Source organism: Cupressus sempervirens, chromosome 10, assembly GCF_028749045.1.
Source record: "Cupressus sempervirens isolate cs-2001-9-10 chromosome 10, ASM2874904v1, whole genome shotgun sequence".
NCBI lineage: Eukaryota > Viridiplantae > Streptophyta > Pinopsida > Cupressales > Cupressaceae > Cupressus > Cupressus sempervirens.
In genome coordinates this window covers 88,131,698-88,144,577 of record NC_143127.1, presented here as the reverse complement: position 1 = coordinate 88,144,577, position 12,880 = coordinate 88,131,698, and the positions used below count along the sequence as shown (strand labels likewise).

Here is a 12,880-nt window from a genome sequence, read left to right as displayed (position 1 = left end):
TTTTCGACACTCTTTGTGGGTCATTTTTTGTATTTGTAATAGGAGCAACATAAAGGTTAATTCTTTCTGCATTATGCTCATACACAGAGGTTCCTATCAGTTACAGTGCGAGGTGCATATGAGAATTGAGGATGTGCAGAGTGCAAATATGGTAGGCGAAAGGTGTAGAAAGGAGATGGTGGGTGAAATAGAGAAATGGAGAAATAGGGAAAAAGTTTGGGAGAAGCTGGATTAGGTCAGGATGATACATTATGAAACTGCATGGATTTGATCAGGAGGTGACCAACAATATGGTTGGATCATGGAAGGATGACAGAGTAAAGGTGAATGGGGTTTCTTTCATGATTACTAAGGAGGTGATTTCGACCGTTTCTGAAATTTCGATTGAGAGTTTTAAGTTCTTTAGGGATAAGAAGCTCTCGGCTAACGCTGTGTGAGATTTTGTGAAGGAACTGAAAGCCTTGAAGAAGATTGACACGTACTATGTTCCTGATGCCATGAAAAAACTATGGAGGTATGTTTTGAGAGTTGTAATTGAGTACATCACTCTTGACCCTAGGTTTGATTGAGCTCGTACCCACCACTTTGTTCTTTTGAATCATTTTTGGCACAGCTGTAAAATTTCTTTTCCTTTTTACTTGTTAACTTCCATGAGCAAGGCGGTGGATAGCTTCAAAAAGAAGCCCACTGATAACCTCACTCTGCATGAGGGGCTCTTGCTACTTATTTATGAGCACTTTAAGGTTCAAACAATAAACAATGCCCCCCCTCAGACTGAGAATGTGACCTCTGGAAGTTCCAGCTTCTCTTCTAACTCGGATGATATTCAGAGCTTAAGCTCTAAGGGTGAGGGGATTTCATTTGCTGGTAAAAAAGTCACCCATTAGGTCAAGAATTCGCCTTCTTCCATAAACCCTAGTAGAAAAAGCCCTAGGGATCATGGGCAGAAGCAACCTGTGAAGGATGAGAAGGTTGACAACGATGATGAGGAGGATATGGAGATGAAATAGTAGGAAAAGGAGATGCAGGAGGAAAATAAGGAAGACCAGGGAGGGAAGAAACACAAGAGGGAGGGTCTGGAGGATGGGAGAATGCAGCAAGAACCGGATATGTCTTTGCTGCCTCTTTCTCCTATCCATCTTCAAGCCCAACTCGAGGAGGAAAAAATGGATTCTAAGATCGAGGGAGGGGAGGTGCAGGTCAAAGACAAGAGGAAAGCATGAAATTTTTATAATGTTAGGACCTAAAAAATGGGCATTTTTAGAGAGGCCATGAATCTGCAAGTCCTCGTGGAAAACCAAGAAGGGTCGCGGCATGAAGAACTCATAGACCTGACGATTGTGGCTATTTCGGATAAAGCCAGGGAAACTGGGATGAACCTCTTGAACAATGCCCACAACAATATGATTGATAACTACAGATCAATCAAGTGGCTTTTCCATGAGCTGGAGGAGGTCAAAGAGCAGGTGGGTCATATGGAGGAATACAAGAATGGAACGAGTTCTGACAATAGAAACGGCCATGGTGAGAGGCTCAATCTGGTAGAGAGAAGGATTAACAACCTCGAGAACTACAACCACAATCTCTCGAACCAGATGATTTCACTGCTAAGTTCCATTAACAACATCATATCTTTAACTGTCTGGATCAAAGACAGAGTTATGCAGGAAGATGAGGAAGGAAAAGACAGGGAAAAAGCCAGACTGGTGGTCGACCTTGCTAAGGACAACATCAAAAATGGTTAGGACCAGGAGGATCAAAGGGCGCACCAGCAGGAGGCTAAGGAGAACCAGATGGCCTATGAGGCTGCTTAGGTCATGCAAGAGTTGGAGAGAAAGAACGAGGACTAATCCATTGCCTATTCTTTTGTTTCTATCTGTGCCTTTTTTTGGCTTTTTGTCAGGGCTTTTGCCTTTGTCGGTTCATGTTGTTTCTGTTCCTGGTCTTTTCTAAGTTCTTTATTTTTCGATTGGACCTTGTGCTTATTTTCAGCCTTTTTAATGTTTTAACTCTTGGGTTTTAGGATCCCTGTAAAACCTGTTTATCTAATAAAAAACAAATGAACACTATATTATTTGTTTGAAACATCTTACTAATAATAAAATAGTTTTTAAAAAATAACAAAATTCCTCTCTTTAAATATTCTACTAAAAATTGTGAAAAAAGTTCATCAAAATTAGATTTTTAAAGCACACAACTACATTTGAGATTTTTTAAAAAAAAAAAAAATAAATAAATAAAAAAAAAAAAAAAAAAAAAAAAATATATATATATATATATATATATATTTGGCACAATATACGTGCAACTTTTCTTAAAACACAACAAACATATAGTGTTAATTTTTTCTATAAAGTCATGTAAGAGAATCACTCTAAATTTATGAAAAGTTTAAGAGTTGGATTTGTGACTATGAATGACATTGTTTAAGGTTGAAAAGTGAAAGTTGGTTGTGTAATGATATGTGTGATTATAAAGGATATAAATATGGAAAGCAATGATGATAAATATTGAGTACTATAAAATCCTCAAGATGAAGTATACAAATATGTGACTTGTAAACTAATCATTATGTTACTGGCACACAAATATAAGCACACTCAAAGCATACATAAAATTGATAGATATAAAATATTTGACAGAGAGAGAGAGAGTCAACATATACGTAAGTAAATTAAAGTTATAACATCATAAAATATTTGAAGATACAAGATCTGGAATATATTGAAAATGATCATAGAGAGAGGTGAAGGGGGATAAACTGAACTGTAGAGTAAGAAAATGGAAGCAATCCAACTATATGTTAATGAAGGGGGAAGATCATGATCCAATCCTTTGATTAGGTTTGATTGATAAAAAAAAGGAAGTACTAATGAAAATCCTCATGAAAAAGGGATGAATAACTTAGATTTATTTTCCTGTCACCTCCATCTTAAGAAGGTTTAAGAAAGAAGATATGCAATATAGAGTTGAGATATAAAGATATGACAAAAAGATAAAGTATGTATAAATGAAAGAGAGGAAGATTATATAACTTGTGAAATACAAACATGAAAATGAGTTGTCAAATGACCTCCAAAAGGTCTAATTCCCTGCTTGACATTGATAAATTGCGCTACAGACAAAACCCAAAAATTGTTTGGTGATCTGTCATGGGTGACCTAGATAATCAGGGTGCACTACCACCCTGATTGATTGTGTGTGACATTGATTCTTATTTCACAAATTTGAAGAAAGCAAAAAAGGGTATCTAGATCTACAACCTATTTGCCGATCCGAGATTTGAAACCTCCAAAATAAAGGATTTATTTGTTTGTTGTCGTTGGGGGGTGGGGGGGGGGGTTGCCTCGATCAAATCCCAGTTTAGGAATTAACCCATAATTGAAACAAAGATAGAATGCTAGCAAGTAGTAGTGATAGATAAAAATAATGTAAATCTATGAATATGCTATTGAATTTAGAATGTAATCAAGTATGTAGGCTTAATAGCTTTAACTCAACTTTGAAATCCTAGAAATGACATCAAATGAAACCAAAACCTTCATGAATGTATGTGATTGAAATTTGCCTTGTAGATGAATGTAAATCACGAGAGGATGAATGTAGAAGATGCCATAAAGGATCTTGAATGTATGAAGGGAGATCTTGAATGTTGAAAAACACAATAAAAGATCTATCATAAACTTCTTCAATAACTTGAATGCATAAATCCTTGATCTTCACTAGAGGAATAGCTTGAATGCCTTGAGTGCTTGAAGAACATTTGAGAACTTGAGAGTTTGAGTGCTTGAACATGTGATGATGAGATACTTGCTTGTGAATAGATGGATATGAAAAATGGAGCAAATGAAAGGGTTTATATAGAGCTCGGATTGACTAACTCCCGCATGTTAACCTGCCTAGGAATTAACTTGCCAAACATGCTCGGACACGAGACTCAAAAAGGAGACCCAAAATAGGTCCCAATCAAGGGCACATTGTGCCCTTGATTGGACCAATACAATTGCATTGCGCCCTTGACAACTCGGTTCGGAAACCTCCAAAATCCCTTTGGGATCCCAAAACAGGTCCAGGATCTCCAGAATCAGGTGCAGAGTCCGAGATATAGCTGTTACAGTATAAGGAGTAGATTCCAAGTGGATAGATGAAGGGAGGAGAGGACCTAGGAAGATAGATCCTATCTCGAGCTTAACACTATGAAAATGTGAGCTTCAAAGAGGATCTATTAGGTTTTACCCAATTCCACCTAGGATGAAGGGCATAAAAGGGAAGAAGAAATGAAAGACACAGGAAGATTGATGATCTCACATTAAATTGGTGCTAAACCTTCATTAAATTGGAGTGTGTCCAATTTAAGAAGATACAAGAACAAATTAAAGTTATAACATCATAAAATATTTGAAGATACAAGATTTGAAATATATTGAAAAGAACCTTAGAAAGAGAGGAAGGGGGAGAAAGAGTACCAAAAGGAGAGAGAGGGGGAAGGGGGAGAGAGAAAGAGAATGGGAGGGGGAAATTTGAAATATATTTACATAGAGAGGGAAGGGGAAAGACAGAGAATGAGAATGAGAGAGAAGGGGGACAAAGAGAGAAGGGACAAAGGAGGGGAGAGAGGGATTGAGGGAGGGAGAATATAGATCAGAGAAAGAATTAGGGGAAAGAGAGTGTGTAAAGATCATAAAGAATTAGGGGAAAGAGAGTGTGTAAAGATCATAAATATATTGAAAAGTATTATAGAGAGAAGAGAAAGGGGAAGAAAAAGGAAGAGAGAGAGTAGAGATAGAGGTGATATTGGATGAATGCAACTATTTTAGAAATATATTACAAAGACTAATGATAACATCTCATAATTTGAATGGACTAAACTCTTGCCCAACCAAAAGGATGGAGGTGCTAGTTTATGACTTTTTTTAAACCCAAATATTTAGATGGGGCCCCTATGCGGACCATTTTAAATTGACCGACTGAAATTTTAGTGCGCACAATAAACTATAGAACGAGTTCTCATCTATACATCTTACCGTAACTACCACAATCCATTTTAGTCGGCTAAAAGAGCCGACCAAATATTACATGGCATCACATCATCTCCAATGGCGGCCACGGATGAACGAATGTATGACCTCGTCTCAGATAAAAACAATTGTCTTTTAAAAGCACGAAACTCAACACAAAGATAATTAATTTCTGATCCGTAAGCCAAACAATCACTCACACGTCAGACGAGGCCATTGTCAATGGATGTGCTCGTCTGTAAAAGAAACAAGAAGCGAATAAACACTTTGCCTTTGCCTTTTCTTTTTTATCCGTGGGCCGCCTCCTCCTTACTCCGTTTGCTGTTGGAGAGGACAAGGCACTTGCGTATCTATCCCTATTAGGGCATATTCTTCGTGTTGCCCCGAATCTGTGGAGGTATATTCTTCAGCAGCGAATAAAATTCTGCGGGTCTTTTAAACATTTCCCTTGCTGCACTTGGGTCCATTTTCTTGCGGGCAGGGGAGGAGGAGGAGGTCAAGCAAGGAGTTCGGCATTTGCATTTCTCCCCTCGCGAACATGTACGGTGTTTTCAAAAGTTTTGATGTCTTCTGCAATGCTTGGATTTTTACATTCATGCGTTTTAGGCCGCGCTTTAATTTTGAGACGTTCAGTTGCTTGTTGTTCCATAGCCTTTTTGTTGCGAAAATTCTGAATGCTTGAATGCCTGGCACGAAGAAATGATCGAATGCGGTCTTGCAAATTATATATTTGCATCTTTTTGGAATATGCGGGCGAGAAGTTTGCTTCTCTGAATGATGAATTCGCAAATGTGCTCGTTGCAAATTATATAATATGGTTTGTTCTGTTTAACTGGAAATTTCGTCGTCTGCATTCGACTATGTATGGGGAAGATGGAGTAAGGTATACAATTAGCATATCTGGCATTGTCTGCTGCGTTGTGATACAGTTTTTTCATAATAGATGGATTGCAATGCTCTGTTTAGATGTCTATGTTCTATTAGGCAACCGTTGATAGTAAAGAAGAGTTTTGTAGGGCATGGATTGGCCCGACTGATTAATACTCTGTTATGCACTAAGAGCTTTGTGGGTCCAAAGCAGGCTCGAGGGCGAATACCTCTAGTCGATGTGTTAGTATTTCTCATTCTTTCTGCTGCTAGCATTACTTATACGTGCTTGTGTACTTTGTCAGTCCCTTTGACGTGTGAGTATTTCCATTTTGAATATGGCTTTGTGCTTTGTTGGGTCCATTCCCTTGCCATGTGATTATTCCAAATTGAATATTGTTCTTAAAAATTCTAGGCTCTATAAGATACCGTGCCATATTCTTTGTTGATGATTTGGACCTACATTAGGTGAAAGAACCCTCTACATGAACTTGTTCCAATGGGTGTAATAGGAGTAGTTAATATGATATCCATACTTATTGATTTAATACCCGTACTTGTTGATGTAATTGTTAATTTTTGTTGACAACATTGTACCAATAGTTGTGACTTTATAGTTGTTATTACAATGATGACTGCCCATAATTGAATGAAATGTACCCTTTGTTGTAAAAAGTAACCAATCACGGGATGCCACATCACCTGCACAAGTATGGGTACCCTTTTTGCATGACCATTGATCTCACTTTTTTTGGACTGTTTTAGATGCCTTAAGAAAAGGCATGGTGATGTGGCATCATCTTTGATGGTGTGACCCCTGAAACTTTAGTAAGCAGAGGCCTTGCCAAGTAAGCTGCTGTAAAAGTTGGGACTGATTTGAAATTTCTACGTAGTATTTTGAGAAGCATGAAGTTAGGGTGCGCAACCATTGGATCCTTTCTCTTAATGTCTACTCATATAGTCTGGAGGTTTTTTTTGTACTGAAAGGTATGTCCTTTTTTTGGCATCTTTGAAATTGACACCATGGTATTTTGCTGTCTGTATAATACATCTTCAACCAAATTTTGATACAACATATGCTTTTCTGTATCTAACTCGTCGTCTCCACTGTTGGGGACCATTTGAACCAGCAACAAATGTAACTTGAAAGTTAATGTGAATCTAGACTGAACGCCCTGTGGTGACAAATCTCAATGCTAGAAGCATTTGAATTTGGGGGGAACACACTGAATTTGCTGAAATCTGATATGTTAAAGGTGAAAGTAGTTTATGCTATTAGCTGTAAACAATAATTAGAGCGTTCATGAGTAAACAAAATATCAAGGTTGCAGGGGATGAGGGTACTTGGGTAATTAGGGTTTGGATACAAGCTATTTTAAAAAATAATTTATTATTAATAGAAAATCTGAAAATATGACTTCAATTTTATTTAAATAATTTAATATTTATAGAAAATCTAAAAATATGAGTCATCACATTGGTTTTTCAAAACAATAACAGTAAGGTACTTGGGTAGCTCAATTTAAAAAAAAAAATTTAATAGCTATAGAAAATCTGAAAATCTGAGTCATGACAATGGTTTTCCAAAACAAGAACAGTAATAAAATTTGCAGATGTAATGTATTTTTTTTCAGTTTCACATTACAATATGTTTGTAATAATAATTTATGCTAAATGTTTCGATGCATAACAGAGAAGGCAGACTTCAAACATTAACAAGATCATAAATCATATAACAATGACATAGTGCAAATGTAAACTTTGGACTTGAACAGTGGTAAAGTATACTGTGAATAATTATTATATCAAAATTTTAAATTGATTACGTATTGAATTAAGCTTGATTTATAACAAGCTGATGCACAAACAAAAAACCAAAACAAAAATCAGAAATCTTGATCATGGTCCTTAGCTATGATGCTCTCCACTGAGTACCCGATACTTGGGTATGTGTACCCATGCAACATCGCAAAATATGTTAACGGTATTAAAAAATACAACAAACTACAAAGGAAAGCTACTGTGATTAAAATACTTTGGGTTATACAAGTAATTAAACATGAAGTATACAATAAAGTTGATCAAAACAAGAGGGTATGAACCAAAAGTAGTGTTCTATTTGACCGTGTTAGCCTGGATGCCTTGGGTATTGGTTAAGTTCTTCACTTATTTAGGGTACCTGATTATCATAATAAAAACCCGATCCGAGCAATGCTGATTCAGATATGACAGTCAAGAAAACAACAATGCTCAAAAAACAAACGATTAAATTGCTCTAGTCCTACAATTGGTTCTAACTTCTAATGAGCCAATTACTGATTTGTTCCCGTGGTTCGTGAATTCGATAATTGAAGAGTCCAGAATTGAATACTCTGCAATTCTCATTCTATGTTGTACTAATCTGGATATCCACCATGAAGACCAATATGATGACTTGGTAATGTGGTTTAATGAATTTGACTCTTGTAGATATGAGCGCCCTTCTCTTAGACATGCTGGAGGATTCACTTACCTTGATTCTGAGTTGAAAACCCTTCACCAAGGTCTGATGCCTAATCTTAATACCATATTATTTTCCTACCTATTCCCAGCCTTCTGAAATTCTGTCTCCACTTGGAAACTGGTGTGATTGTAGTCGTGACCTCAGTGACTAGCACAATTGTGGTAGTGTCCATGTGCACAAACCAATTTAAAATGGATAAAGCCTGTTTTCCTTGGCGATTTTTGCGTTTTTTTGAAATGGCCAGCTTGCCAAAATCACATTTAAATCCTCATGTAAGCTCACTCAGACGCTCTTGGAAAACTCAAATCCCTCTTAATCATTTGTAATTGGTTGCATGTTTTCTCTCTTTTACCTTTTTAATCATTACAAAAACCTTTATACCTTTTCCTTCAGAGCTTAAACCCACACAGACTATTCTGCATCCTCTTTCCGTGGCATCTAAGTTAATCTTATCTTTTTTTCTCTTGTATTCACAAAAGTGCTGCACACACATGTAGCAAACCTCTGGGATATTTACTGCATTGTGATCTTTCATCACTTCTTCATCCTTGTGTCAAGGCTTGTGCACCTCAAAATTTTCAAGTACTGTTGAGACTAAAATATGCCATCCAGGCAACTTACTGAGATATTCTACCATAAACCACAACTTCATTTTTCCCCCTTTCTTGCATAGTTTTTTGCCACATATCTGAACTTCAGATCAACATTTTAGACTTCGTGAGCACAAAGACTGTGACGATGAGGCACATTTTTCTCTGAGTTTTAGAATCAAATGATCAAAGGTCTCTGTTTGTTGTAGGTCAATAACATTGTAACATGCTAATTTCCCAACCATAATTTAGCAATTTAATATAAATGAAAAATATGCCACGTTCCATAATTTATATGCATGGAAGATAGTTATAACAACTACTTTACATAATCATGTGAAAGGGATTAACGGTTACAACATAAATTATTAGTATTTTAGTTATCTACTTATATCATCAGAATAAAGACAGTTGAATTCAATTACTTAATTAAACTATTTGAAAATATGAAATAAGATTATAACAATAACAACTACCTAATCATAACTCCAGCTGAACTTTGAAAATATATACAAAAGTAAAATACCCGGTAAAAAATGGTGACATGAATGCAGATCCTTTTGTGTTGAGCAAGTCCTGGCATTAGGCGGAGAGGAGAAGCACTGTCAGATACTTAGCCAACTGCGCCCTAAGTATGCCCATACAATCTCTGCTGAGAAAGGCCCTCCCTCATGGGATTAGGCATGGGACGCCCCTGTTTCTCTGAGCATCTTTGTGTGAGTGTCAATTTACAGCTGGCTAGACTGTGAATACCTATCATCAACCTATCCATCCGACTGCAAGCTATCCTGACCTCCAGTGATCACATCAACATATTAAGCTACTAAACTTGCCTTGGCCAGGGATTTACATGGACACTATGTGCCCATTCACCCATTGCTCGACTTCACAACAAGATTATACCCCTTTGACCATCACGAGCTAACTTGGTTTAGTTTATTTGTCTACACTCATTTGTTTACATTCATTTGCTGTTTAGTTTAGTACTGATTATCCACCTTTTGACTTATACATTGTTCCATATAATTGTTTGTTATCAGCCCATGTCCTTCATCTCAACATTCGTGGTCATCCTTGACACATCCAGTGTGACTGTTCATGATTCTTAATTAAACTTTGTTCACTACTAACAAGATTTCCTTGCCCAACCTGGGCTTATAACAGATTTATAAAATAAAAGTTCTTTGGTACTTCATAAACAATATCAATACCTTTCTAATGGTGCCTTTTATTATCTCAGAGACATATGGATTATACCCTTGTATAAGATTGCACAGATTTGGTTATTCCCTTCCACTTATTAATGAACAAAGCTTGAAATAAACAACAGGTAGTACAAGCCAATTTCATATATATAAAAGCATTCACTATTGGATGACTGTAGATTATATATATCCATTCATTTTGGCACTGTCTTATCATACGCAGATAAACATTCATACCAGGTGCTCAATCTCAGAGCTTTCATTTAGAAAATAATGAAAGAAAGAGGAAGAGCTGAAGGACAAACGACCTGGCTATAATTTAGAGGGAATGTCACCCTTGTTGCTGGTAAAAGCTTTGCAGATGGCTGGTACGACTCTTTATATAAATCCTATCTCCTCTTGGTTGTGGTAGTGGATTTTAGATGAGGTGCGAAAATGCTTAAGAGAACTCAAGTTGCTAGGGAGATAGATCGCAGACAGAGAATAGTGGAGAGCTGGATAGTATGGCTATTAGCAAAGGAATTTTGATTGCAAATAGGTATGCTATCATTGGAAATGAGAGTTATCGCAGGTATTGGATAGATGGCTCTCTGTGTCTCACGTATGCTTGGTTTTCAAACTATATTCTTCCCCGATGAGTTACAAACAAGAAGTCTAAAAGGGTGGTGATCACCGATTACATTCTTGGTTTGTATAATCGAAAGTCATAAATAAAAATGCCGATAAAATCAATAGGCTGAAGGAATTTAATATCAAGGCCTGATGGAGAAAATAATACTAGAATTTAGGACATTGATATAAGACGGAATTACGAATATCCTTATTCTCCATGTGTTATTATAATGGTGCCTATTATAGTTGCATATATTTGTATGTGTATGTATACATTATATATATCTATACTTAATTTTCTTAATATACGTATTTTGCATATACGTTATATTATAAATTTATAATTCTATGCATAAATGCATGTACGTTATATTTGAATATATGCATACATATATATACATTATGTACATATACAAATGTATGTAAGTACTGTGGGTACCATTATACTAGAACATGTCTGACATAGCTAGAAGGACTGGCCCATTTCTTAAAGGTATCGAATTGTTCTTAGTTGGCTTTATACTTAAGTAAATACTTTTATCTTTTCTTACATGTGCTGATCTGGTTAGCTCATGGAGGTCACTTGGTATATATACCCTTGCTTGCCTAGTCTAGTTTCCCTTGACCTTGGTGGTTTAGGACTCATACCTGATTAACTCGATGGCAGGTGGTGCCCTCATGCCCGTCTCCCTCTCTAACAATGTTCCCTCCCCTTTGCCATGTTCCTGCAAAATAATTTTATCATGGTAATAACATTTTTCCAATTCATTAAATCAAAATCAAATAATCATTTAGCTAAACCATTTTCCATAACATCATAACGAAATCAAATATTTCTAATTCTCGTGGATCATAATGAATAACTAACATTTCATTTCCACATGAAACCATATCAAATAACTATCACTTAATTTTCACATGAAACCATAATGAATAACAACTTAACCAATCAACTCAACTTACCATTAAGTCTCAACGGCCATAAAGATTATTTTATAATTAAACAAAAAAAGCAGGGATGTAACAAACATGACTAGGAGGTCAACAATGCAATTTAATAGTTGGGATTGCGCTGATCTAGTGTTCTTGTCTCTTGTTTCTGTCCAAATTTGAATGCAGCATAGAGGTGAGCTATGTGGCTGAGGGTATCTATTGTGACTTCTTATATTTGTACTGTTTATGCTTGCTTAGTGACTCTGTGATGCTGTTTAAAGTTTTGTTCTGTGTGGGGCATCGAATTAGAAGTTGTTTGCCGTATGGGCGGTTGGTAGGAAGTGTTTAGACCAGCTTTGACACTACCTGTATGGACTGCCCCACTGTCTGCTTGTACCTGCATCAAATAACTAATGCAAGACCAACTACTAAATGTCGGTGATTTAGTGTCGCGAGCAATCTTTGTTTCCTAAATTTGAAATCTATAAATTATCTATTTTTTATGAAAGACAACAAGGGGTCCTCACTTTGAAGGGACAAAACATTGAAGAGTCAAGACAATGAAAGATCTTGACAATCTCATATATTCTTACAAGAGGGATTTGTATATATACACATTGATTGATATTCTTTGTTTCATGATGATCGACATGCAGGAGTATTCAAGCTGCTGGTTTGATATTCTTTGCTGAGTGATTGGATCAAATGGATATTTCATTTATTGTGTGCAAATCATATGGGTGATAATCATTGCTTCAGTTTTGATCTAGTTTTGGGCATTGTGAAGTAGTCTTTTGCTCTTTCATTAATATGTAAGTGATGTATTTGTTCCCAGGTTTTCCACCCTCAAGTTGGAGGGTTTTCCCAAGATAATTTGCTGTGTCTTTTGTTCACATTAATTTTGTTTGTTGTTTATCTTATTTCTGATCATAAAATCCAACACTACAGAACCTAAACATTCTATGGGATTCTGTATACAAAAAATGTAAGATCCCATTTGAATAAAGATTACCAAGCCATATCCGAAAGATAGATGGCTCCTGACTCTAATTGCTGTTAAGGCGTCTAAAAATTTGGGACTCCGACTAAATCAATTTCCATTGTTCGACTAATTTAAGGAAACAAATAAAGTTCACCAAGACTCGCGAGTCT

General features: G+C 36.3%; 1 protein-coding gene across 1 annotated transcript in view; it reads left to right on the top strand.

Moving 5' to 3' along the window:
• Nucleotides 1-5,084: 5,084 nt before the first annotated feature.
• Nucleotides 5,085-12,880, top strand: part of LOC149532709 (uncharacterized) — a 118,898-nt gene continuing 111,102 nt past the window's right edge. The window contains exon 1 of the mRNA XM_089803641.1: nucleotides 5,085-5,558. The gene's annotated coding sequence lies outside the window, so the exon portion shown is untranslated. The remainder of the gene's footprint in view (nucleotides 5,559-12,880) is intronic.